Raw genomic sequence first — 24,321 nt, 5'->3', positions numbered from 1 at the left:
CTGAGATACCCTTCTCTCCTTAGGAATTAGCATTCTTTTTTAAATAGGAATAGGCTGTAAAACTGGACCAAACGACCCTTACATGGTAACATAGCTTATTTCTTCTCTCAATCTTAGTCAGTATAGTAAATTTGGGCAAGTTATTTAATATCTTTGGGCTTCAGTTAACTAATGAAGGTAAAATAAACTGAACATTAATCCTTAAATCCCAGCTCTATAATTCTGTGAGTTTATGATTTTCTATATTGACCGTCTTTTCCATGTCCTCTTGTTTTTTAGGATATGGTTGGGACTCAACTGGGAATCCCCCATTCAGACTTTTTTGCCCAGACTTACAACAGCACATGCCTTATCACACATGCCCACCCCATTCTATCTCCCCAGCAGTATCTGAGCCTGAGACTCTCCTGTTCTAGAGCACAAATCTAATGTCAAGCTCTGACCTCTCCCTTCTTGTTTTGCTTCTTTGAGATTTGCTCTCTAATCAAAATATATTCTGCATATTGTCTAATTTTCATGGACTAGTCAGTTGTTAAGTGTGGAAGGTGATAAAGACTCTCCCCTTGACAAAATTTTAATCAGGTTCCTTTGAGCTCTCTTTTTGACTAGGCCTGGAGGCCTGCTTACCTCAGTTTTAGCAAGAATCCCCACCCCCACCGCAGCCCCAACTCTCATCACCCTGGCTTCCCTTCAGCAAAAATCCTGTTAAGTCAGTTTAGCAAGAATCCCCTACCATTGATGTTTCCTCTTAGTAATTTTCCATCCATTGATTGCCACACTGTGCTCCTCGGCTATATGTCCTCACTTACTTTTGCTGTGTTTAAAATTAAACACAGTTCTATACTGAGGTCTCACTTCTTTTATTTTAATAGTCCCTGAATGATATTTGTTTTTACTGCTTTAACTATTCACCCACTTTGATTGTGTCTAACATGGGGATCTTAATTTCTGACACTATCAAATTATTCTACAGATAAAGAAACTAAAATCCAGAAAATCTTAATGATTATCTTCAACTCAATTAAAGACACATCCAGGATGAAATGGGTTCTCGTGATTACTGTCCAACGTTTCTTCTCTTAGAGTACATATCTTTTCCACTCCTTAACTTCTCTCCTGACTCTATTCTTAATAATCTTTATACTCTAATACATAAAATTTTCTCAAGTCATACCCTTTCAGATTGTACTTATGTTTGGTTAATGCATACACTCTTTCAATAGACTACAGTGGTGGAAACTGGTGTTTGAGAGCCTGTCACCCCCCCCCCGCCCCCCCCATCTATAATAATGATGGTGTCACCTAGAATGTGAGCACAGGATTTGCCAGGCACTAAAACACTGCCAGCCAGATGCCCTTTATTTTTCTAATATTATTTGTTTGTAATGCTGAGACCCATACGATTGTTTACCTAATTCTGTCACACATTTCTCGATGTATATCTAGAGAGACTATTTATTAACCTGTGTATGGTTTAGTAAGAGCTTTAGTCATTAGACCACAATCAATCACGTTACTGTTAGGGATGCCTTTGAATGTTGTTATTCACATGTGTTCAAGTTAATATGGGCTTTAGTGAACATGATTTCAGGCTACCTTATTTCATATAGGTGAATACTGGATCTCACGTTAACTCCCTTGGTTCTCTATCCAGATTCTCATGTACAGCACTCTGTTTTTCTTGTGAAGATGACTGTGCTAAGCAAATGATCTGGAAAGATTGATTGGATGAGTGGATGAATCAGTGAAGCATATGCCTTGAATCTTTTATATTTTCTTATAGCAATACTAACTTTTTGCTCTCTAAAACATACATACTCCTTTAATGAAAAACCAATATATTATTAAGTGACCCTCTAGTCAGATTTAGAGATTCATTCTAGTTAGAGTAAACAGAGGTGATTTTTCAAACCCCTGACTGAAATAATTGAAAAAAAAAAAATGGTGTGGACATAAGAACAAAAACAGAAAAATTACATGGTAGGGATAATTAGCAATATGGATGTTATAAAGAGAAAGTAAATGTCAGAGGTAAAAACCAAAAATAAAATATTAAAGTGAAGCATAATTAAATGAAAAATTAAAAAAAAAATGTACTTATGACTTAGATTATGTTGTGGAGGAAGAGCATTTTCCTTTTACTCAAGGTATTCATGCCAGCTTTGTTTTATTGTTCAAAATGGATTATCACCCTTTTTAGTTCCAAAGTTTCTTTAAGTTCAGAGCAAGACATTAATCCAATGCCTGCTAACTGCATTCCCATGCTCTGCAGTTGTTGGAGCTGTACTTTCATTACTTCACACCTGGGAGTGGGGAAATTCTTTCTCATTTCCTAGGCAGTATTGGTCAATAGCTCCTCTGTTCCCCATTGCACTCTGTGCAAACCTCTAAATTTATATTATATTATATATTTTTCTTATAGGCTTATATACTTCTTATAGACTATATTGCAATAATTTTCTCATATGCTTTTCTCTTCTATTACACTATTATTTATTCATGGGTAGAGACTAGATTTTATTTGCATTTTTGTATCCGCGCGGCCTCAAGGAATAGCGTTCTTGTTACTTGGCCTTCCACAACCTGTAGATCTTCACTACAGTTTCCAAATAAGATCTTCAATAAGCCAATAAATCTTAATGGTAGCCCACCTAAGAGAGATCATAATCTAGAGAGAGGATAATCATATTAAAATAATAGAACATAAGAGTACAAGTCCAGTGAATAGCTGTGATGAAGAAAATTGAAAAGCATCATATAAATATGTTATATTTATATATATTTATATATTTTTTATATTTATACCTCTCCACAAAACTGCAGAATAAATATATTGAAAACGCTCCCATTGGAAAATATCTAAGGGATGGATGAATATAAAAAAATCCTTTTGAATACATTAATGATATTAAGAGACAATTAAATTCCTTGTTAAAATAAAAAGTCTTACTGTCATTCTGAAACCAGAGTGGTATGTGATCAGGAAGGCTACAAGAAATGTTGTTGGGACAAATGTTGATTCCTGATACCTGGAGATTTGAGGATTAACAATACTTTGAGAAAAGTAAATTAGACTTTATGTCATAAAAAGTGGGGAGGTTGAACCTGAGATAAACCCTCTATCCTCTATAAATCCAGAATTTTGAAGGAGCTACACTTTCAGTGATATTGTAAGCTAGAAGAAAATCCACCTGTTAGGAAAATATGTCAAAGATAAAGCCTACCACTGTGCTTCTAGATGAAAAAAACATGTATAAGAATAATATAAATATCTTAATATTCTCAGAGAACACATTATAACTTATCTTAAAATATATAAATTCCTAGAATTTCCACATGTAAAGTTAAATATTCATTTATTTAATACATAAATAGAATAAGTCACTAAGAGTGAGAATCAGCAAAACCAATAAACTATGTATTTAGATCTCTAATGACTTCTAAAATTATAATTGTCAGAAATATATTTTTAATTTTTTTCAGGAAAAATTTTTTAAAGATATATTAAAGAAATAAGAGTTTATTAAAATTATGACTCAAGAACAAAAGACGACCAAAAGTGACCAGCCAAATTTAAAGAAATAAAAGTAGGAAATGATAAAAATAATAATTTAACCTTAAAAAATAAATGAAATAGTACATTAGACACAGCTAAAGGGAAAAGTGAGAAAGAGAAAAGTAAATTAGAAGTAATTATCCTGAATATGGCACAGATGGACAAAAGGATGGACAATATGAAAGGAGGTTAAAAATACACAAAATAGGATGAAAAGGGATAATTAAATTTCCAGAAGAGAAAAGGAGTGGGAAGAGAGGTTCTCAGTCAACATTCAGAGAGAACACAACTGAGAATTTCTATGAATTGGTATAATACATGACTTCCCAATGTAGGAATCCTATCTTATATATGCCTATCATAATTAAACTCAAAATACCAAAGGAAAAGAGGTGATTAAAGCAGCTAGAGAGAAAAGGCCAATTTTATATAAATAAAAAGAACCAGACTCTCAGCTTATTTTAAAACCGACAAAGGAGTTGTCAGTGAAATTCTATCTTAAATAGGTTGAGAGAATTTGATGTCAACATAGAACTGTAGAGACAGCTATACTACCTAGTAAGAATGAAGCCTAAATACTACTTTTCACACAAACAAAAACTGAAAGAGCTTATTAATAATAGAGTATTATTAAAGAATTTATAAAGCATGTACTTCAGGGGAAAAAATGACACTTGAAGGAAATTCTGAGATGCAAGAATGAATAGTGACCAACCAAATTAGTTAAATATGGAAAAATAAAAAAAAAATGTTGATAGTATAAAACAGTGAAATTGATGTATAATATTGGGGTTAAAAACAATAATGTATTACTCTATTTTACCACATTAATAAAAGAGAAAATGAACTTAATTCAATAGATGTTTTTAAGTACTTGACAATACTTATTACCCAGTTGTGATTCAACTAGAAAGGAGCTTTCCTAACTTATAAATAATACATACTAAAAATTTATCATCAATATCATACTTTTTAGTGAGTCACTGGAAGAATTCTCTTTAAATTCAGGAAATGGCTACTGTTACCACTACATTAATTCAATGATGTCTTGGTGATCTTAGCAAGTTCAAGAGAGAGAATAAGAGAGAGAGAGGAGGAAGAAGAAATAAAATAATTATTAGCAGAGAATGATTTCTTCATAAACAAACTAAAATAAACTATAAAGCTTTAATAGAAGTAATAAGAAAATTTAGGAAGTGCCTAGATATAACATTTTTAAAGAGTTCACACATTTAAAAATAGTATTTAGAAGAGCAACGGAAATTATCTATTTTTATAAATCAAACAAAAGATGTACAAAATGTTTACGGAGAAATTTAAAAAATGTTATCAAAAGACATCAAAGAATATCTAAACCAATAATTTGGAATAAATACAGTGCCATCCCCTGGGAGACTTGGAATTTTTGTCGTGGTGTTTATGATTGACACAGTGATTAGGGTACTACTAGATTTGAGGGTCTGGGTTTAAAGAAGATAGTTATTTTGTAATAAGAGTATTTCTCCCACAATCTTCACAGCAGAATATCAAGAAATAATGTATAAATGCTACAAACCACAAGAGTTCTGAATATGCTATTTATAAATATATAGTTTTATAGTTGAAAATATAAAGAAAGTAGAAAGATCAAAACATATATGCGACCAGGTAAAACAAAATAAAACTTGGAAAATGTCATTTAAGAATGGGTCTACTTTTCTTTGAACAATAGAAAACTGAGTAGAAAGCTTAACTCAGAAAACGGTTTCTATTGCACATGTAACAAGATATGGGGCATCAGCCATCCCAGGGCCGCTGCGGACACTCAGACACCTCAACAGGGAAACTCACTCCTTCTATTTCCCTGTGCCACCATCCTTAGTGAGGGCTTTAATTCTGTAATCCCAAGATACTCATTTTCTCTCTGATGATTGTTGCCACATTCTGAGAATTCAAAAAGCAATGAGAAAAAGCCTTCTCCTTCCCACGCTTTATTTCTATTCAAATTTCTTACAAATGTTTTTCTCATTCTTAGTCGCTAAAGAGTAGATTTAAAATATTACATTTTCTAACATCTGTAAGAGAGAAAAGTAAAAGAGAATGACTTTTGGAATTGTCATTGGATGATTCAGAAAAAAAACACTCATAAATAGATAAATAGATACCAAAGATTCATTAAAAACTAAAAATCGAATGCCATAATAAAAAAAAGGATTATTTTAAATTTCAGCTCTGACTTGCAAATTGCTCAGAAGTTGTCACTCTTGTTTATACAATAGGGAAAAGGTGTACAAACTGGAAATCAATGGCTTTACTTACATCCATCAGAAAACAGAAATTACAGGTAAACTGGCACCCTGAAATCTAGCAAGATAGGCAAATCTATAGAGCCACAGCCAAAGTCTTCTTACAAAAAACAAACAAACAAACAAACCTAACTAGCTAGGGTTGTAAAAGAGTCTAACTAACTTGGAGAAAGGGAAATATTCAACTTCAGACAGCTCTAGTCATCCTATCTCACCTAAGAGGGGAGAAAAAAACTGAGAAGCACTTGCAAAGTTCAGAGTTCAGAGACATAGATTCACTAAAAACCAGAGTCTAATCATAAGACTATATAATACTTCCCCTCCTTCTACATCTCAACCACATTACTAAATGCTTAGTGATAGTAGTTCATTTTACCAGAACATCATGTCTAGCTATCAGTAAAAATTTACAGGACATACCAAAAAGCAAACAAAAAATTGAAGAGACAGAACAAACATCAGAACCAGACATGATGGGGATATTGGAATTATCAGACCAGGGATTTAAAACTACTAAATTAATATGCAAAGTGTTCGCTCTACTGGATAAAGTAGACAGTATGTAAGAACACATGGGCAATGTTAGCAGAGAGATGGAAATCTTAAGAAAGAACCAAAAAAAAAAAAAATTAGAGATAAAAAACACTTGAACAGAAATTAAGAATGCCATTGGTGGGCTTATTAGTAGTTGGGACATGGCTGAGAAAGGAATCTCTGACCTAGAGAATATATCAATAGAATCCTCAAAACTGAAAAAGTAAAGAGAACAAAGACCGAAATTAAAAAAAAAAAAAAAAAGAACAAAATACCTAAGGACATGGGGCAAATACAAAGGGTGTAACATACCTGTGATGAGAATGCCAGGGCAAGAAAGAGAAAGGAACAGAAGAAATATTTGAAACAATAATGACTGAGAATTTTCCTAAACTAATATCAGACATCAAACCACAGAAGCAGGAAGCTTAGAGAACACCAAGCATGATTATGCTAAGAAAAGTACCTAAGCATACCATTTTCAAACCATGCAAGCAAGAAGAAAAAGGAGTGAAATATTTAAAGTATTGAGAGAAATATCTACCAACCTAGAATTCTGTAGCCAGTAAAATTATTCTTCAAAAGTGAAGGAGAAATACTCTCAGCAAACAAAAATTGAAGGAATTTTTTTCCAGTAGACCTGCTTTTCAAGAAATGTTAAGGGAAGTTCTTTAGATAGAAGCAAAATAAAACACAAAATAAAACACATAAAGAATAAGAATTGAAGAAAGACATAAAGGTAAAATAAAAACTTTATTTTTTTCCAATTTTATTGAGATATAACTGACATATGACATTGTATAAGTTTAAGATATGACTTATTATTTGACTTACATATATTGAAAAATAGCTACCACAGTAAAGTTTAGTTAATATCCATCATCTCATCCAGCTATGTTTCTTTATTCTTAATTGATCTAACAGATGTTTCTTCAAAATAGTATCACCAGTGTTGTATTTAATTACGTATGCTGTGTACATATTATATATGTAAAACAAATGCTCCCAGATTAAAAAGAAAAAAAACTAAAAACCTAAAACTTTTTATTTGCTGACAAAAATGTAAATATATAAAAAGTCTGATGAAATTTATAAAATGCTGCTAAAGTAAATATATAAATTTAATAAGGTTGTCAGGCAGAAGAATCATGTCTAAAAACAATTTTGTTTTTATATATTTGCAACAAAAAATTGAGAGATTTTAAATTACCATTTACTATATTGTCAAAAAATGTAAAACGCTTGTAGTTAAATCTAATAAAAGATGTATAACACTCTTATGCTGAAAACTACAAAATGCTGCTGAGCAAAATTAAAAAACACATAAAAAAGAGAGATGCTTTGTTTATAAGTCAGAAAACTCAATATTGTTGCAAACTCTATTTCCCACATATTAATTAATGTATAGATTCAACACAATCCAAATAAAAATCTCAGCAAGATTTTTTTTTTAGTAATTGACAACCTTAATGCAAAGGATCTAGAATAGCCGAACAACTTTCAAAAAGAATACATTTAGAGGGGTAAAATGAATTTAAGATTTATTATAAATATACAATTATCAAAACAATGTGGTATTGGTGAAGAGATAGACACATAGATTTAATGAGCAAGATAGAGTCTGGAAGCAGACCCACAAATACACGGAGAACTAAGTGTTATCCAAGGAACAAAGGCAATTCAGTGAAGAAAGTCTAGTCTTTTCAACAAATGGTGCTAGAAAAATTGGATATTACCTGCAAAGAAATAAATATTGACCCATATCTCAAATCATATACTAACTCAAAAATTAATTATAGAATTAAATGAAAAATCGAAAGCTATGAAGCATTTAGAACTTAGGAGAACTCCTTTATGATCCAGGATCAGATAAAAATGTCTTGGATTCAATACCAAAAAATAAAAAGCAAAATTGATTAATTGGATTTGATCAACATTAAGAACTTAGGCTCTTTGATACATACTGCTAAGTGAATGAAAATACAAGCCCAATTTTCTTTTGGGAAAATAACTACAAAACATATCTCTAATACAGGACTTTTGCTTAGAATATGCAAAGAACTCTTAAAATTCAATAATAAGAATGGAAATGATTAAGTTAAAATATGGTAACTGATTTGAACACACACTTCACCAAAGAAGAGGTATGAATGAGAAATGAGTATGAGGAAAGTGCAATTTAAAACCACAATGAGAAGTCACTGTACACCTATTAAAATATTTAAATTTTAGAAAAGATTCATCATGTGGGAACTATTACTCTCATACACTGTGTGTAGGGATATGAAATGGTACGACTACGTAGGAAACATTTGGCATTTTTCTAAAGAGTTAAGTATGCATTCATCATATGACTAAGATATTTCCTTCCTAAGTATCTACCCATGAGAAATGATGAAAGTGTATGTCCACACAGAGACTTGTATATGAATATTCACATCATCTTTCTTTGTAATAGCCAAAAGGTTGAAACAATTCATATGTTCCTCAAAAAGTGAATGGTTAAACAAATGGTGGTATATTTATACAATGAAATACCCCTCCGAAATAAAAAAAAAAATGAACTGTTGATGCAGGCAACATCGATGAATCTCAGAATAATTGTGCTGAGGGAAAAAAGCCAAATGAAAAAGAATACATGATGTATGATTGCACTTATACAAAATTTTAGACAATTCAAACTAATCTACAGTGACAAAAAGCAGATTCATTTTTACTTCAAGAATGGAGAAGCCCAGTGGAGCAGGAGAAAAGAATTACATATGGGCACAAAGATATATTGGGGAACGATGTATCTTGATTGTGGTGCATACATATTTCAAAACTTATCAAATTTTACTTTTTAAATATGTCCAATTTATTGTATACCAATTATACCTGTTGTTTAAAAAGAGTTAATACTTTTTAAATCAATAAAATTTAGTATTATCTCTTAAATCTTAAAAGGATAGAAAATAAATATTTTAAAAATTATTAATCATAGATGTATCTAAAACCCCAAAGAAAATATGACTTACTTTTACTTAAGAAATAAGTATATGGTAATTACTATATGCATGTCACTCTTCTAAAGTATACAATATTGTGTTGTGTGCATCTTCTATCACTTTCACAAAAAATGGACTATTATTTTTATTATTTTATATATGAGGAAACTGAAGTACACAGAGGTTAAGTAACTGATTCAAGGTCAATTATTTAGTAGGTGACAAATCCAGTACTGGAACCCAATAGTTAACAGGACTTTAAAGAATAGGACTTTAACCACTTATAATATACAACCTCTCTCACAACAGTAAATGGAATTTTGCAGTGTGTTCAAACATGACACGTAACAATTTGAGTATATCCCAGGAATATAAAGATGCTTTACAATTTAAGAATCTATTAATGAAATTCACTACTTAGCAGATCAAAGGAAAAACATTATATATTCATCTTAAATGCAGGAAAGTGTTTGTTACTATTTAACAACTCTAAAACTTACAAAATATTATCTTTTAACAAACCTTTCCCTCAAGGAGTGTATCTACCAAAAAAGACTTGAAACAAATATTAAATTTAATGGTGAAAGTTAAAAAGTCTTACCTTTAATTTCAAAAGAAAATTAATTTCAAAAGTAAAAAGAATGTTCACTATCACCACTTCAATTCAATGTTGTACTGAAGGCCATGGCTTCTGCAGTCATATAAGAAAAATAAGTAAATCCTAAAAAAATAAGAAAAGTAGTAAGAAATGTATCATTATCATTGTTCATATAGATAATGCAAGACAATCAATAGACACACTCTTAGAATTAATAAGAGTTCAAGTCTGTTTGTTTTTGACCTAGTATATAAAAATCAGTGTCATTCATATACACCATCAATTAGAAAATATATTTTTAAAATTACATTTTTTAAAATGAAATATATCTAAGATAACTATGATTAATCATATCGGAAAATATGCCATGACTTCATAGAGAAAATTATAAAGCTTTATTGAAGAAAACATATATTGTAAGATTGAATTTTCCACAATTATGCATTGATGGACTTCAAAAGAAATCCGACAAGGTTGTAAATTTATAATAAAATTCATGTGTTAGAACTAAGGTCCTTGAGTACCCAAGACAATTTGAAGAATAAGGCTGATACCAGATACCAACACTTAAAATAATATACCAAATTTTATCAAATTTAGGACATATAATGTCATATCTTTCAATTAAAATATATAACTAAATATTTTCTAATCTCAAACATGCACACAAATGTACCTTTATATATAGTGAAAGAACTCTTAAGCTTACTTGTATGTATGTGCGTGCATGCATATATGTGTGTATGTATGCATGTACACACATACGTCTTGTGCATACGGATGAAGAAAAAATATAAATGAGATAGGTTGGCTAAGGTATTACTGAAATGTTTTCCCATTCAAAGCTGTATCTTCTGAATTCCTTTTTTATTTAGAGTAATTAATGTCCTAGTTTTTTCTTACAATATTGTTCTCTGTGTCATCAAGAGTGCTAGTGATTCTAATTTCTTTAAACGGGTTTTGCTCTTATCTCTGGAATTTTCACCGAAGCTGCAGACACCTGCTTTGTAAGTTTCATCGCTGGCACTTTGTTAATCTTACCAAAAGTGTCAATTGACTATTTTGAGAAGACTCCTGGGACCCATATTCTTTTGTCAAATGATTCTTAAATGATCTGTTGACTTAAACTTTGAGGAATTGTGATTATCCTGTCATGCCACCAGGAATAACAACTAAATTAATGCATAAGAAAGCACATAGCATATTTCCCATCACAAATGCCCTTTGGCTTAGAAAGATTCCAAGATGCCATCAATTTTAAAGATGTGTCTCAATTGTACAGATGTTAAAATATGAAAAATTTGCATATTATAATTATTGAAATATGGCAATTTAGACAAAGATTTATTCTTATTATTAATGAGTGAAGGATGCATATGAACTATTCAATACATGAGGATATGTATTCATGTATAATTATTACATCATGATTTGTAATAATAAAAATTAAATTTAAAAACTGGAAACAACAAAAATACCTATCATCTCTATGATGAATAACTAAATTATTGGGCATTTCTAAATGGAATAATTTACAGTCTAAATAAATAAATGCTGCATTATATTTTTAAACATAGACGAATCACAGAAACAAAAGCAGAAGAGATAAATAAGTTATATAAAACAACAGAATACAAAATTAAAATGAATGGAGCTGTATATAAAACATTGTTAAGTCTCATAAACATAACTGAGAGAAAAAGTATGTAAAATATTTTATTCAATTACGATATCATAATTGTAAAATTTTTAAAAAAACAATACCACGCATTGCACAAAATAATATAGTTTGTACATATTGTAAATAGTAGCATAGAAAGTTGAGTCATAATGGGAAAAGGAAGGAGAGAGAGACATGGGCAAAGGGGATTGAAAGAAAGAGAAAGGCAACTTGTTTAGGAAAAGAGGAACCTATGGTGATCTTTTGAAGGATATGAACTGATTTTATATAAGTAAAGAGATAAGAAAAAATATTGTCAAACTCATGTAGCTAAATATTTGAACTTTCAACACCAATATTTTGCATGATCTCTTTTCCATAGGGCGTACTGATTTGGAATATATGACCAATATTTAGATAGAAAACAACATGTCAGTGTATCTGTTATGCCATTTTGTTTTTCATAAAAGTTGAATCATTTTACTTCAAGCCCCACATTGAAGAGATAATTGTGCTGCTGCTGGTCGTGATTTAATCTTGGTGTAACAGAATCTTGTTCAGCCATTTATCTCAATAATACCCCAAATTCTGCCTTGTCTTAAGTTGAGTAGTCCCTTTCATCCTCATTATTGTGTTTATATGCCCACCTAAAAAAGAAGTAGATCCTAAAGATTTTGGTCATTCATCCTTGAAGGTTGAGTTAATATTAGTTCCTTGAAAGAACAGAGAGCAAGGAGAATTTCGGCATCAGCAGCCTGTTCAGCTCTTTAAGTATATCTTCAGTGGAAGTGAAACTTCCAAGGACTAAGTTAAACGCCTGCCTTGAAACAACGTAATGTCCTGCTCTTCTTTGCTTTGCCCTTACTGTACAAAGTACATGTGAAGCACACACGAACCAGTTAAATTGTAAAACAAAAGCAGACTATAAGCAACTTTACCTTCAGACTAAAGTAGGTACTGAAATATGTAAACGACTTAATAGTATACTTTGAGTTGTACTAGTCTGTTTGACCCACACTATGATCCAGTGATCAAAGTGAGACTAGTATTATGTTTCTTGTGCTGTGGGGAAAAGGAGCTCTTGAAAATTACTTTTGTTTTGAGTTGACAGGAGAGAGTATTGCCACAAACCATATAAAACTAGGAGATCTTGCAAATACATGAGGCTATTAGCCAGGAAAAAGTTTGTTTTATGTTTCTGTTTCTGTTTTTGTACAGCACATTATTCAGGGTTTCAAATATAATCTAGTGGCTAAATCCAAGGAAATAGCAAATAAACACTAGCATTACCTGTTGATTTGTGAACTGTTCCCTGTACACAGAGGGCAAGGAGAGATGAAGAAATATGCAGGCCACTCAAAATGTTTACTGAACACACGCTTTGAGCAAGGCATCATACTAAGTACATCACAGGTTCTAAGTTAACAAGAAAATAGGTCAGCCAGGAAATCTCTTGACATTTTATCCAGTGTTTAGATTTATAATTCTGTTTTACATTTGTAATAATTAAAATAAAATTAAAACACAAAGCAACTTCTTAGGTAACATTTAAAATAAAATTTCTTAGATATTCATATCTGAATATAATTTATTTGAATATTATAGTAACAGGATAAAATATCATGGTAAGTTGCCAATAAATCACATTTTGCTCTTTTTAATATGCTGTTTCCGTGTCTTAGGTTCTTTCAAAAGCTTACATGAAACATGGATCTGACCACCAAGGGGCATAGAATTGTGTTCAGCAAGATATGTGTTAATATAATAATCACCAAGTAACTTTTTCAAACAATAAATATCAAAGGTATTCAAGAAAGAGAGCTTTTATTGACTGGTATTATTAAAGAAGGCTTCACTGAAGGGGAAAGAATTGGGCTAGAATCTAAAAGAATTGGAACCTGGAGAGAAATTAAATATTTCTGGAGAGCATTGATTAGACATTGTGGAGGTATTGTCAGGACACCATATGGTCTGTAGAGGAAATTATGGAAAATCAGATTGGAAATATATAATGAATCCACACTGTGGAAGAGATTTTTCATACTGCTAGGAAAATTCAGTTTGTCATTGTAGCTGACTTCAGTAGCTTGACAATACGTGACTATTAAGTGCTTTCTATGTTTTCTACAATTTCTCCCTCTTTTATTGTTTTCCCATTCTTATCCCTAGACAGTACCTCTGCTACAACAGGTTATGTAGTTTCAACAAGCACTCAGTGTTTACGAGTTTATTTGTGCATTGTGTGTTGAGTTTATTTGTGCGCTGGCATCATTCCGAAGTCTGTTTTACAAGCAGGACTTGTGGTGAATTGTTTGGCAGCCATGAGTTCAGTTTCTGCACCTGTGTCTCCAAATCTCATTTAGATTGCCTTGCCCTGGAACATCCCTTACCCTTAACTTGGCTGAGTGCAAATTCCCTTGGCCTTTGATTTCTCTTTTCTTTACGTGAGACTCTTGACTGTGGACTTGGCTGACTGTTTAGCACTTTGCCCTTACCTATTAATCTTGCCCTGAAAAGCAAGGCTTGCTCTCTGACCTCAGATTCAAGCCTTTCAGGGTGAGCTTGCCTCTTCCCTATGCAGGGGATATCTTTTTGCTTGACATGCCCATAAAGAAATCAATGTGACCTGCAGAACTGCTGAGGCTGAGAGATGGAAAGGCTCTTCATTAGGCCAATCCAATCTCTAATCAGATCTTCTCCAGTTGGCAGTAGGTAATGTGGAATTATTACTGGTCTGCTGATGGAGGAGGCTGACGGAACCCTGGGAAAAGTGAATGCTTCTCTCTCTTTTCCTGTTACTAACACAAGCCTCCTACCTGTAACTAGTCTTTCCCTCCCACCTGTCGCCAGGCCCCCTGTTCTCTCGCTCCTGAAAGTGCTGTCCCTCCTGGGTAAACTTTATTTCTAAATCCTCCAAAACCGTCTGATTCTTTGTAGAAGTCCTTTTAAAATTTCTCTCTGAACCTATCCTTAAAGAAGTGAAGCTATTCAAACCAAGTTTTAAATTGTTCTTTAATGTCTGATTAAATATAAGCAAAGCAATCATTTTTCTGATTTTGTTAACTACAGAGGTCACATGACATCCCGCACCCACAGAATGTTCTTTTGAATATCCTACAACATTCTAAGGATGAATTTCACTTTTAGAAAAATTAAAGAATTATATATGGTCAAGTCTGGTATAAGGAATCCAGCAAAATAATATAATTCTCAGTCAAAACTAGAGTTTACTTTAAAAAACATTATTGAGATTTGTGAACTGGTACTAACTTATGTGTCATTATTTCCGAGACTGCATTCCACCTCCACATGGCATTTGTAAGACTCAAACTCTATAATATGCATAGTGCCCTGAAAAGGGGCATTTTATATTATAGAACTTACTCTGTTGTATTATAATTTGTTTTTTACATATTGTTTCTCTGTCCAGACAGTAATATCTTAAAATACAGTGAATGCATTAGCTATCTTTATAGAGTGTTTGTCACACAAAATATACACAATAAATATTTAGTAAATGCATAAGATATTGACCAAGAATTACCTTAGTGAAGATGAGAAATTCAAATAGATTGTGGGAATTTTTCCAAAATATATTTATTTTCATCTGGCCAATATGATTGCATGTGATTTTCTTTGTTTCTCTTGATTATTGTCATTCTCTGCTTTCTAAATTTTCTAAAAGGAACATGTATTATTCTGTTAAATCAGAGAAAAGAAAGTTAAGGGGGAAAAAATAAAAAACACCTGTGATAATATAAACAGTTTTGCCTGTTCATGGCCGAAATTAATAGAAAGCATCTGATATAAGCAAAAGGGTGGTCAGTTTGGAAACGAGAATGGATCTAATACTTGTTTTTCTCTCTTGCTAGTGTTACGTGTATACAATCCAGGAGATACACAATCAACAAATGAGGAGGGTCTTTGGGGAGGATGATTGGCTCATGTTTTTTGTATACTTCAATGATATTACAAGTCTGTTTACCTTAAAAGTTTGTGTGCAAGTGAAGTTCTTTCAACTTGTTTACGAGCGACACAATTATTTCAAATGAGAGCATTGGAAAGCTGACCCTGAATGGGAAAGATTTTAGCATCTGCCTTTGCCTTTAGTCAGTCTCCACTTGTGGATTCAATTTTAAGATGAAAATATAGAGCTTTCTCCTTCATGGAATGAATGATCCTACATAAATCACCTCTATCTCAGTCACCTGCAGCGAATCAAAAAATACTTGAACCTAGTAATGAAATGGCAAGTTTTATTTTAATTTATTGTTGTTGCTTGATTTTTACTTTCAATACAATTTAATGAACATTGCTTTTGAGAGATCACTAATAGTTTACCCAAGAGTTTTCTAAATGCTGTTAGCTCACATGTACTGGGTTGAGGTGAAGCAAAATGGTAAGCGTTATAAGCAAAGTCCCACCAGCCTTTCTGCCTGTGTAACCCTTCACTGCCTTGTTCCTTCCCTGGGACTCTCTGGAAGCCCCATGTTGCCCCATTTCTAGATATGATCAGCATAGGCAGTGTCTTCCCTTCCAAAATTATCTCTCATTCCACTCATCGGACCTATTCTCCACCTGTCACGTAATAAACTAATTCTTACACATTTGAGAATTAATGAGCAAGTCTTAAAGTACTAACCTTGTGAGCACATTATTTTCTGTGCCTCTGGAGCTCCTAGTTATCAAAGGATAACCTCTGATTCACTTTCTAATCCAAATGTGGAATGATGCCCCGTGCTCAGGGAATAAAGCCCAAAGTCCTCAACAAACTGGTCCAAGGAAAGTTCTTCTGTCTTCTCTTACAAAATGCCTCTTTCACAACTCTATAACCGAGTCTCACACAGACACTTACTATTCCTTGAGTTGGTTACCTCATGGGCACATGCTTTCATGTTATTCCTCCAGTGCTCACATTGCTACCTCTGCTCCACTTCTTATCACCATAAAACGGTTAGCTTCTCTTTTCTCCAAAGTATTTTCTTTATGACACTCTTCATTTATTGACTTGACTTATAATATATAGATGTATAAACCCACCAGATTTTAAGTCCACAGAAGGCAGTACTATTTTTTTGTAAATACTCAAAGATCAGCACAATGGCTTGACCATAGTTTGAGCTCAACTAAATTTTAGTTGAAATTCAGAGGTATTTAAATTTTATCTTAGAGGAGTCAGTACTTATTTGATAAATAAAATCCTAATAATAAAATTTCATATATTTCGGGTGAGAGAAATATTTTTGAACAATTTATGCTTTCCATTTTGTACTTGAGGGAGTTATATTGGGGTGATTTCTTGCTCTTCCAAAGTATGAGGCAAGCTCTACACCGTGTGTGTATTATGGTGGTGCTGTTTATATGGAGACTTACTGAGTACACATGGAGGAAAAGCAGGTGAAGGGAATGTTTCATGGTTTTATGTTTCCATGTAACTAATTATTATGTCAGTACAAATGACCACTAGTGCTACGAAATTAATCAGTCAGAAGTACCCAATATCATGAAAGTCAATCTCTTTAGCTGACTAAAGAGTAATCAGTACTTTGAGAAATAAAGGAATCAATATTTGAAATATTTGCAAATGGTTTATAACAGTGCTTGATAGAGAGTAAGCACTGCAAAATAAAACAATTCAAAAAGTTAAAATAATACTTCTATAAGCAATTTAATGGCTATTATTTAACTATTCTTATAGTTAATAGTAGGTAAGTATGTTGACTGTTTTCAGGGGAATGCCCCAGTACTTGCTATAGCTTGGGTATAGTGAAGTAAGTGGTATAAAAATTTAACTTGAGGATGGTAAGAGAACCATATTGACTAGACACAGGATTTACAATGAAGACTAGAGATCCTAAGTAGTAAAAATAGGCTAGAACCAGATTGTAAAGAACTGTGAATTGATTTCAACACTCAATAGTTTAATTATATTAAGTAGAGACATCATACAGAAGATGAAAATGGAAAGTAAACAGGACATTACATGCCACAAAATTTTCCATACGACTTCCTGGCTAAAGAATAGGCTCCTGAAATTGTGTGTGTGTGTATGTGTATGTGTGTGCGCGTGCGTGTGTGCGCACACGCAAGTTAATGGAATTGCTGAAATGGAAGGGGCTGGGAGAAATTTTTTGGACCATGTCTCTCAAAACACAGTTAAGGAAACTGAAGTTCAAAAAACTTTATGAAGATCATACATCTGCCACAATTTCTGTTCTCTAGTTCACTGCGGAACTCCCTAGTCTAGTTTATATGATGGAGGCTATTAAATCTGGTGATGGTTTCCCGAGCCTATGTCTAGACACATATATGACTCTTGAACTCTTTCCTTTACCAGGGATTGATATGATAATTAAAAATAGCCTACAAAAGAAAACATGGTATGACAACAAAAACTATTGATGTAGTTATTTTTACATCTATGGACAAGATAACTGCAATAGTTGCTAGGATAAAGGAAGAGGCAACGAAGGGTAAAAGAAAAATACTTTATACATTCTAATTTTGGTAATCAACGTGAAAAATACTTTATACATTCTAATTTTGGTAATCAGTGCTTACTATATAGATGCACACAGACATAGTCACACCAAGTTTACCTCTTGTCCTCTGGACACTCACAATGATTATATGCTTCCTGTGTCTGTGGAAGGGACATACTGCAACCAGAGAGATAATTTGATTCTCGAGACTAAAAATACATAGCCTAAGATTTCATGTCTTATCTTCATGAAATCTTCTCTTCACCTCTCTAGATCTTCTCTGTCCTGCTTATAATATCAATTCTAATCACAATCATCTTCAATAACTGCTCTTCCCACTTATAGATACTACCAAAATTCTAGGCCATGGCTTTTTTATCTTGTTATCTGCTACCTGCTAAGACTTAGAGGAGCAACTGCAGATGTATAGAGATCAGTCAACAACTGGCTGGTTCTGCTTTTACATAAACTATAAAACTGGACCTGCAGAACAATTTCCCAGAATTAATTTTATTTTGATACTAATTTAAAAAAAAATGTTTTTCTTAACTATAGTAAGGTATGGTTTACAATTAAAAAATATATACATTTAAGGTATACAATATGATGTTTTGATACACATTGTGAAATGATTACCCCAATTAAGCCAATTAACATATTCATCACTTCACATAGTTACTTTTGGGTGTGTGTGTATTTGTGTCTGGCAAGAACACTTCAGATCTACTCTCTTAGCAAATTTCAGGTATACAGTTCTTAACTGTAGTCACCATTAGGCTTGCAGAATCCATTCATCTTATAACTGAAAATTTAAACCCTTTGACCAACATCTGTCAATTTTCTCAGCTCCCGACCCCTTTGTCTGGCTTATTTCGCTTAGCATGATGCCCTCGTGTTTCATCCATGTTGTTGTAAATGGCAGAATTTCCTTCTTTTGTACAGCTGAATAATATTTCATTGTGTATATATACCACATTTTAATCATTTACTTGTTGGTGGGCACATAGGTTATTTCCATAACATGGCTTTGTGAGTAATGCTGTAATTAATATGGAAGTGAAGATATCTCTTAGAGAGCCTGATTTCATTTTCTTAGGATATATACCCAGAAGTGACACTGCAGGATCATATGGTAGTTCTATTTTTAATTTTTTGAGGCCCTATCCATAGTGTTTTCCATAATGATTATACCAAGTTACACTTTTAAGAGAGAGACAATCCTTTTCCACTGTATACTCTTGATGCCTTTGTCATTATTATTCTTATTTTATTATTATTATTATAATAAAAGCTAGACCTCTAGTTAGACTACTGCCTTAAAAGATGTAAATTAATTCAAATATATGACAAACAATAAAGTTCCTGCTAGAAAAATACTTGTTGGTGGCAACCAGTCAAGATAACTAAAATTCTTTCATTGTCACCAATCTGTAGTATCCCAGATGCAATCATAGTCTATCCTGATAAATTTAATAATTCACGTTTTGTTTTAAGGACAAGCTTTGAGAACTTTTACTTTTGGTTTTCAGCAACACACAAGTTATAGAATATGAAAATTCATTCTTCATTTAAAGTATTACAATAGGCCAATGAACTAAGAGGTCTTATAATTTTTTTAAAAATTATATAGTATTAAACAACATCGAAAGATACCAACAATACGAGGTACCTCATACAGAATGCCAGATGAGTGTTGAAAGAAGTATGAAGTATAATTATGTGAAAGAAGATTTCAGCCTGGGGTAGAATTTCATAAATGTAGAGAGTAGAATTTGGAGAAGGGGGAACCAGCATGATTAAAATTGTAGAATTATGTTTTGGGGAGTATGACTAGACTATTGTAACTGGTGCAGATGATATAGTTTAGAAGATAAGTTCAGATTCCCTGTGAAATAATATGCAAATATGACAAGGTCATATATGGGGGCAACAATGGCATTCAAGAAAGCCAAGCTGTCAAACCATTTCTCTGTCCTTGCAAAAGAGCATGTCTGTCAGGGAGTTGTAAACGAGTTGAATTTGTGTTAAGTCTGGGCAGACAGGAAACTTGGAAACAATCCAGCGTATGCGATTGAATCTTGCCATCCATGTCTTCCTCCATGCTCTTCTTTTTTTCAAGAATGGTTTCCAACCTCTGCTCTGATTATCTACAGCTTCTCTTCATTCTTTAAGGCCCATCTCCTCAACATCACCTTCCCTAACTGTTCCACCCTCAATGATCTCTCCATTTTCTGACTGTCACTAGTTCTGATGCTTGATTAGAAAAGATTTGAGATTAATTTAGGCATCGCATGAAGTGAAGAGGGCAATGCAGAGTGACACAGAGGCCATTTGGAAAGCTATTTTCATACCTACATCTGAGGTAATGAAAAGATGAATGTCGACAGAGAGAATGGAAATGGGAACAAAATATGTTAAAAGTATCAACATGAATTAGCTATTGGATGAAGAAAGGAAGAATTCCAAAATCAGCTTTTAAGTTTTAAGTTTGGAGAATTAAGTTAACACAATTAAGAAATTCCTAAGGAAGCAGAAATCCACAGGAATGAATCTAAAGGAGTGTTTAGAAGTAAAGTTCTGAAGTATTAAAAGAGGACACACTTGAGAGGTGTTGAAGCTGTCTGTGGGGTAGATGGAGGTGAACAGCTGGGATTGTGGTCCTATAGTGCTTGTAGAGGTAAAGGCTAGACTTAAAGATGTGAAAGCCTTCAGGCCAGTCAGCCAGTCACTTGGTTCATACATAATAATTAGTTGATAACTGTGGCTAATACTTCTTTCAGTGTAGAGGGAAGCCTCCAGTCCTCACTGTAATGTTACAAAATATTGCAAAACTGCAAAAACAACAACAACAAGGCAAAAACTGCAGCTGCAAAATCCACACTGCGACATTTTTCACAACAGCATTTTCTTCCTTTCTTTTTAGTCATTATGGGTATTTTGATTCAAGTTTTGTACCCAACTCAGAAAGTCCAATATGTAATTTTAATGTTTTCAAGAATTGAATCTGTGCTCTTAAACAAACAGCTTCTCTTCTCTGTTATTTTCACCTAATATGAAGACTTAGGGTTTAGGCCAAACAAGGAAGCCTGGGCTGGAGATGTGATTATCAGGTTTTCTGTTTGTTTTGGTTTTTAAACTATTCCTTTCTATGTTCTTTCCTATCGTCTGCTCTAAATATTAATATGCCTTTTACACACACAAAGTACCTATATCCAGATAATAAATAAGAAGTCCCAAACATGAAGCTTTTTAGGATTTCAATTTGATTATTTTAAAAATAAAACCACTGTCAGCTTTGTTTGTGGAGAGGGTTTAGCAGCTCTGTTTACTCTAAAAGTAATCACTTCTTGATTCAGACTGCTTCACCAGTAAATAGAATATCTTAGGACATTAATTATATGGGGGAGAAGTCAGCAAGAAGTAGCTGTTACAATTCATTACTGTACAAGAAAAAGCAAGGGATGGGAGAAAATGTAAAGACAGAGATAATTGTTATTGCTTGGCTGTGAATAGGATTGGGATAGATGGATTGGAATTGGTTTATCTATCTCCTTCATAATAAACTGGAACGTAGGCCAGGGAGAGAAGTTAAGTAAAAGCAGTCAGTCACTCACAAGTTTAATGCTCTGGAATATTGCAGACAAGAGACATATCTGGTAGCACCTCTTGAAAAAAATATATAAATTAATATTTTTATATAAAACAATTTATTTCAGTTCATATAGCTGGGCAAAGCTCCATGACTTATTTTGCCTTAGATTCACTTGTTTTTTTTAATAGCAATTCTTCTCAGAGATCTTGCTGGGGAACAGAATATGTAAAACTTGTCTGGGTGACATTGCCATACAACTTGGTCTTTAGCCATGTTCCTGTACCCTACCTCCCTTCTTTCACTGACCTGGGCATCCTGAGGCACCCCTAAGGAACTCTGGTCCCCTACAGAGAACAGTATAAAGCCTGTGATCTAGTTATCTTGGTCCTTTCTTTTTACAGATATAAAACCGAGACCTAGAGAAAGGTAACTTTTTGCTGTAACTCATTACATTAAATTGTGAGGAAGCTGACTAAAGAAAGGTCTTTTGGTTCAGGTGTGCTGTTCTTGACCATAATACCTCCTCCTGCTTCTTATTTGAAGGTAGAGGAGACTTTCAGTGTCATTAACTCAGCATCTTCCAACCTCATTTTTAAGTAATGCCTCCTTCATATTGGTCCAGATTTATACAATACTTCACCTAATTAGATATAAATATTGAAATAGATTATAGCAGGCAATACTTCAGAGAGAGAAGCATATGATAATTTAACCTGGGGTCCTATGAGCGTCAGGTTGGAAATGATTTCAAAATAAGACATGATGTAGATAGTACATACCACTTTTTTTTTTTTTAACTTGTTGGTTTGGTTGCTTCTGACCGTATGAAGAAAGTGGTATTCATTGGTGAATAATTCCAGTATAAATTCAACTGTATTGGTATGTGAAGGTTAAAAAAAAGAAAAAAGAAAAAAAGAAGAAAAAAAAGAAAGAAAAGAAAGAAAGAAGAATATCATTGTAAGATATCGCATGACCAATTAGAATGAAAGCTGCAAAGTATAATGTAATCAAGAAAGGGTGGCTTCATAACTGTGTGGCTTCATATCTGACAAGACGGAACTTCTATATGGTTTGGTAATGAGACAAAAGCTTTATATAGGAAAGTACAGAGCTATACAGAGGAAGGAAAAAGGAAGAAAATAAAACAGAGGAGGAAGATTGCTGCTGGGGCAACATGGTGGTAAGAGAAAAGATTAAGAAATATAAAAACAAGAAGGGAAGAGTCAAATACCAGTGACACTGAAAAGAGTAGACAGTCCTGCCATTGTCGACCATTTGGGGCAACATGGAACCCTACCATGGTATGTGGCAGAGGACTAAAGAGGATGGCTTTGAAATTTGAATACAACTAGGTTCTGAAAGTATTGTAATTTAATCATTGTCTCTGTTCCTTGCCTTAGTGAATTACAGTATGGGATGAAGATGTGGTCCCTAAACCCCCATCCTGGAATTCAAGACCTCATACTTAGCTTTAAGTGATTTGACAGATTGCCTTACCTTAAACCCAGGAACCTGGAGCTGTTTTACATAGGCCTCCTTTGATTTCCTCAGTGGGGATTACATTCTCACCACCCCTCCTTTTTATACTTCTCTTCCTAGATATGCCATGGATCTCAAAGAGGAGAATTATACTGCTCAGGGAAAACCAATTAATACCTCATTTTTCACTGTAATTGATGCTAGCTGCAGAGAGAAGCATGCTGTGTATATGCTCCATACATGCTGCGTGCCATGGCTGTCCCTTGATCGTTCTCTTTCCTGATGGCTGCACACACCAGTCATACGGTAGCTTCTCAGGGAGAGGGTACTCGTGCACAGTGCCATCCTTCCTCTCACAGCAACTTTCTCATCATAAACACTCCACCACCTCTGTTAAAGATAGAAACTCTCAGCAAGTTATCTTAATGTCAACTATATGAGTTCTTGCCCTACCTCTGACATTAATTCACTGAATGAATTTCATAAATCACTAAATTTATCTTGACTTTAGGTCACTCTTTTGGATGGATGTAATAATTCATAATCTACTAAGCCAACAGAGTTATCTGAAAGATTGAATTAGATAAATATATGAGATTTTTCTTGTAGAAAGGTATAGAAAATTTATTAGTATAGGGTCTTATTAGTATTATCAGATTAGGAATCTTTATGTATCAGTATCTCCATTGTTCTTTTCTAGAATATACATAGTATATAATATTGCTAATTACTACAGTGTAATTTAACTTGCAAATGTTAAGTAAGGAGCTTTACAAAACACATGGTATCAGATATAGTCTTCATAATGGTAGATATCAGCAATTCATATAGTCCTACCCAATTCCTTCATAAATATCTTAATCACTACACATAGTCATTCATTTATTTAACAAATGAACAGTTACTAATTTACATTTATCAAATTCCAGACTTTCCTCGAACCAGCTACTTTATAAGGTTCTTGTAATCAAGGAGTATCTAGTCTATGAAGTAAAGTGGCAAACTATTACATTTAAATTTAATAATAAACTTTGTGTAAATACACGCATAAAACAGTGAAAGCAAAAGAAAGGAGACATTTCTATTGTCATCACAACTTAAAATGAAGCAACAAACTTAGAAACATCCAGTTAGTTTTCAAGTGTAAG

Source organism: Pteropus medius, unplaced genomic scaffold, assembly GCF_902729225.1.
Source record: "Pteropus medius unplaced genomic scaffold, Ma_sr-lr_union100, whole genome shotgun sequence".
Classification (NCBI taxonomy): Eukaryota; Metazoa; Chordata; class Mammalia; order Chiroptera; family Pteropodidae; genus Pteropus; species Pteropus medius.
Note: the sequence above shows the minus strand (reverse complement) of the source record.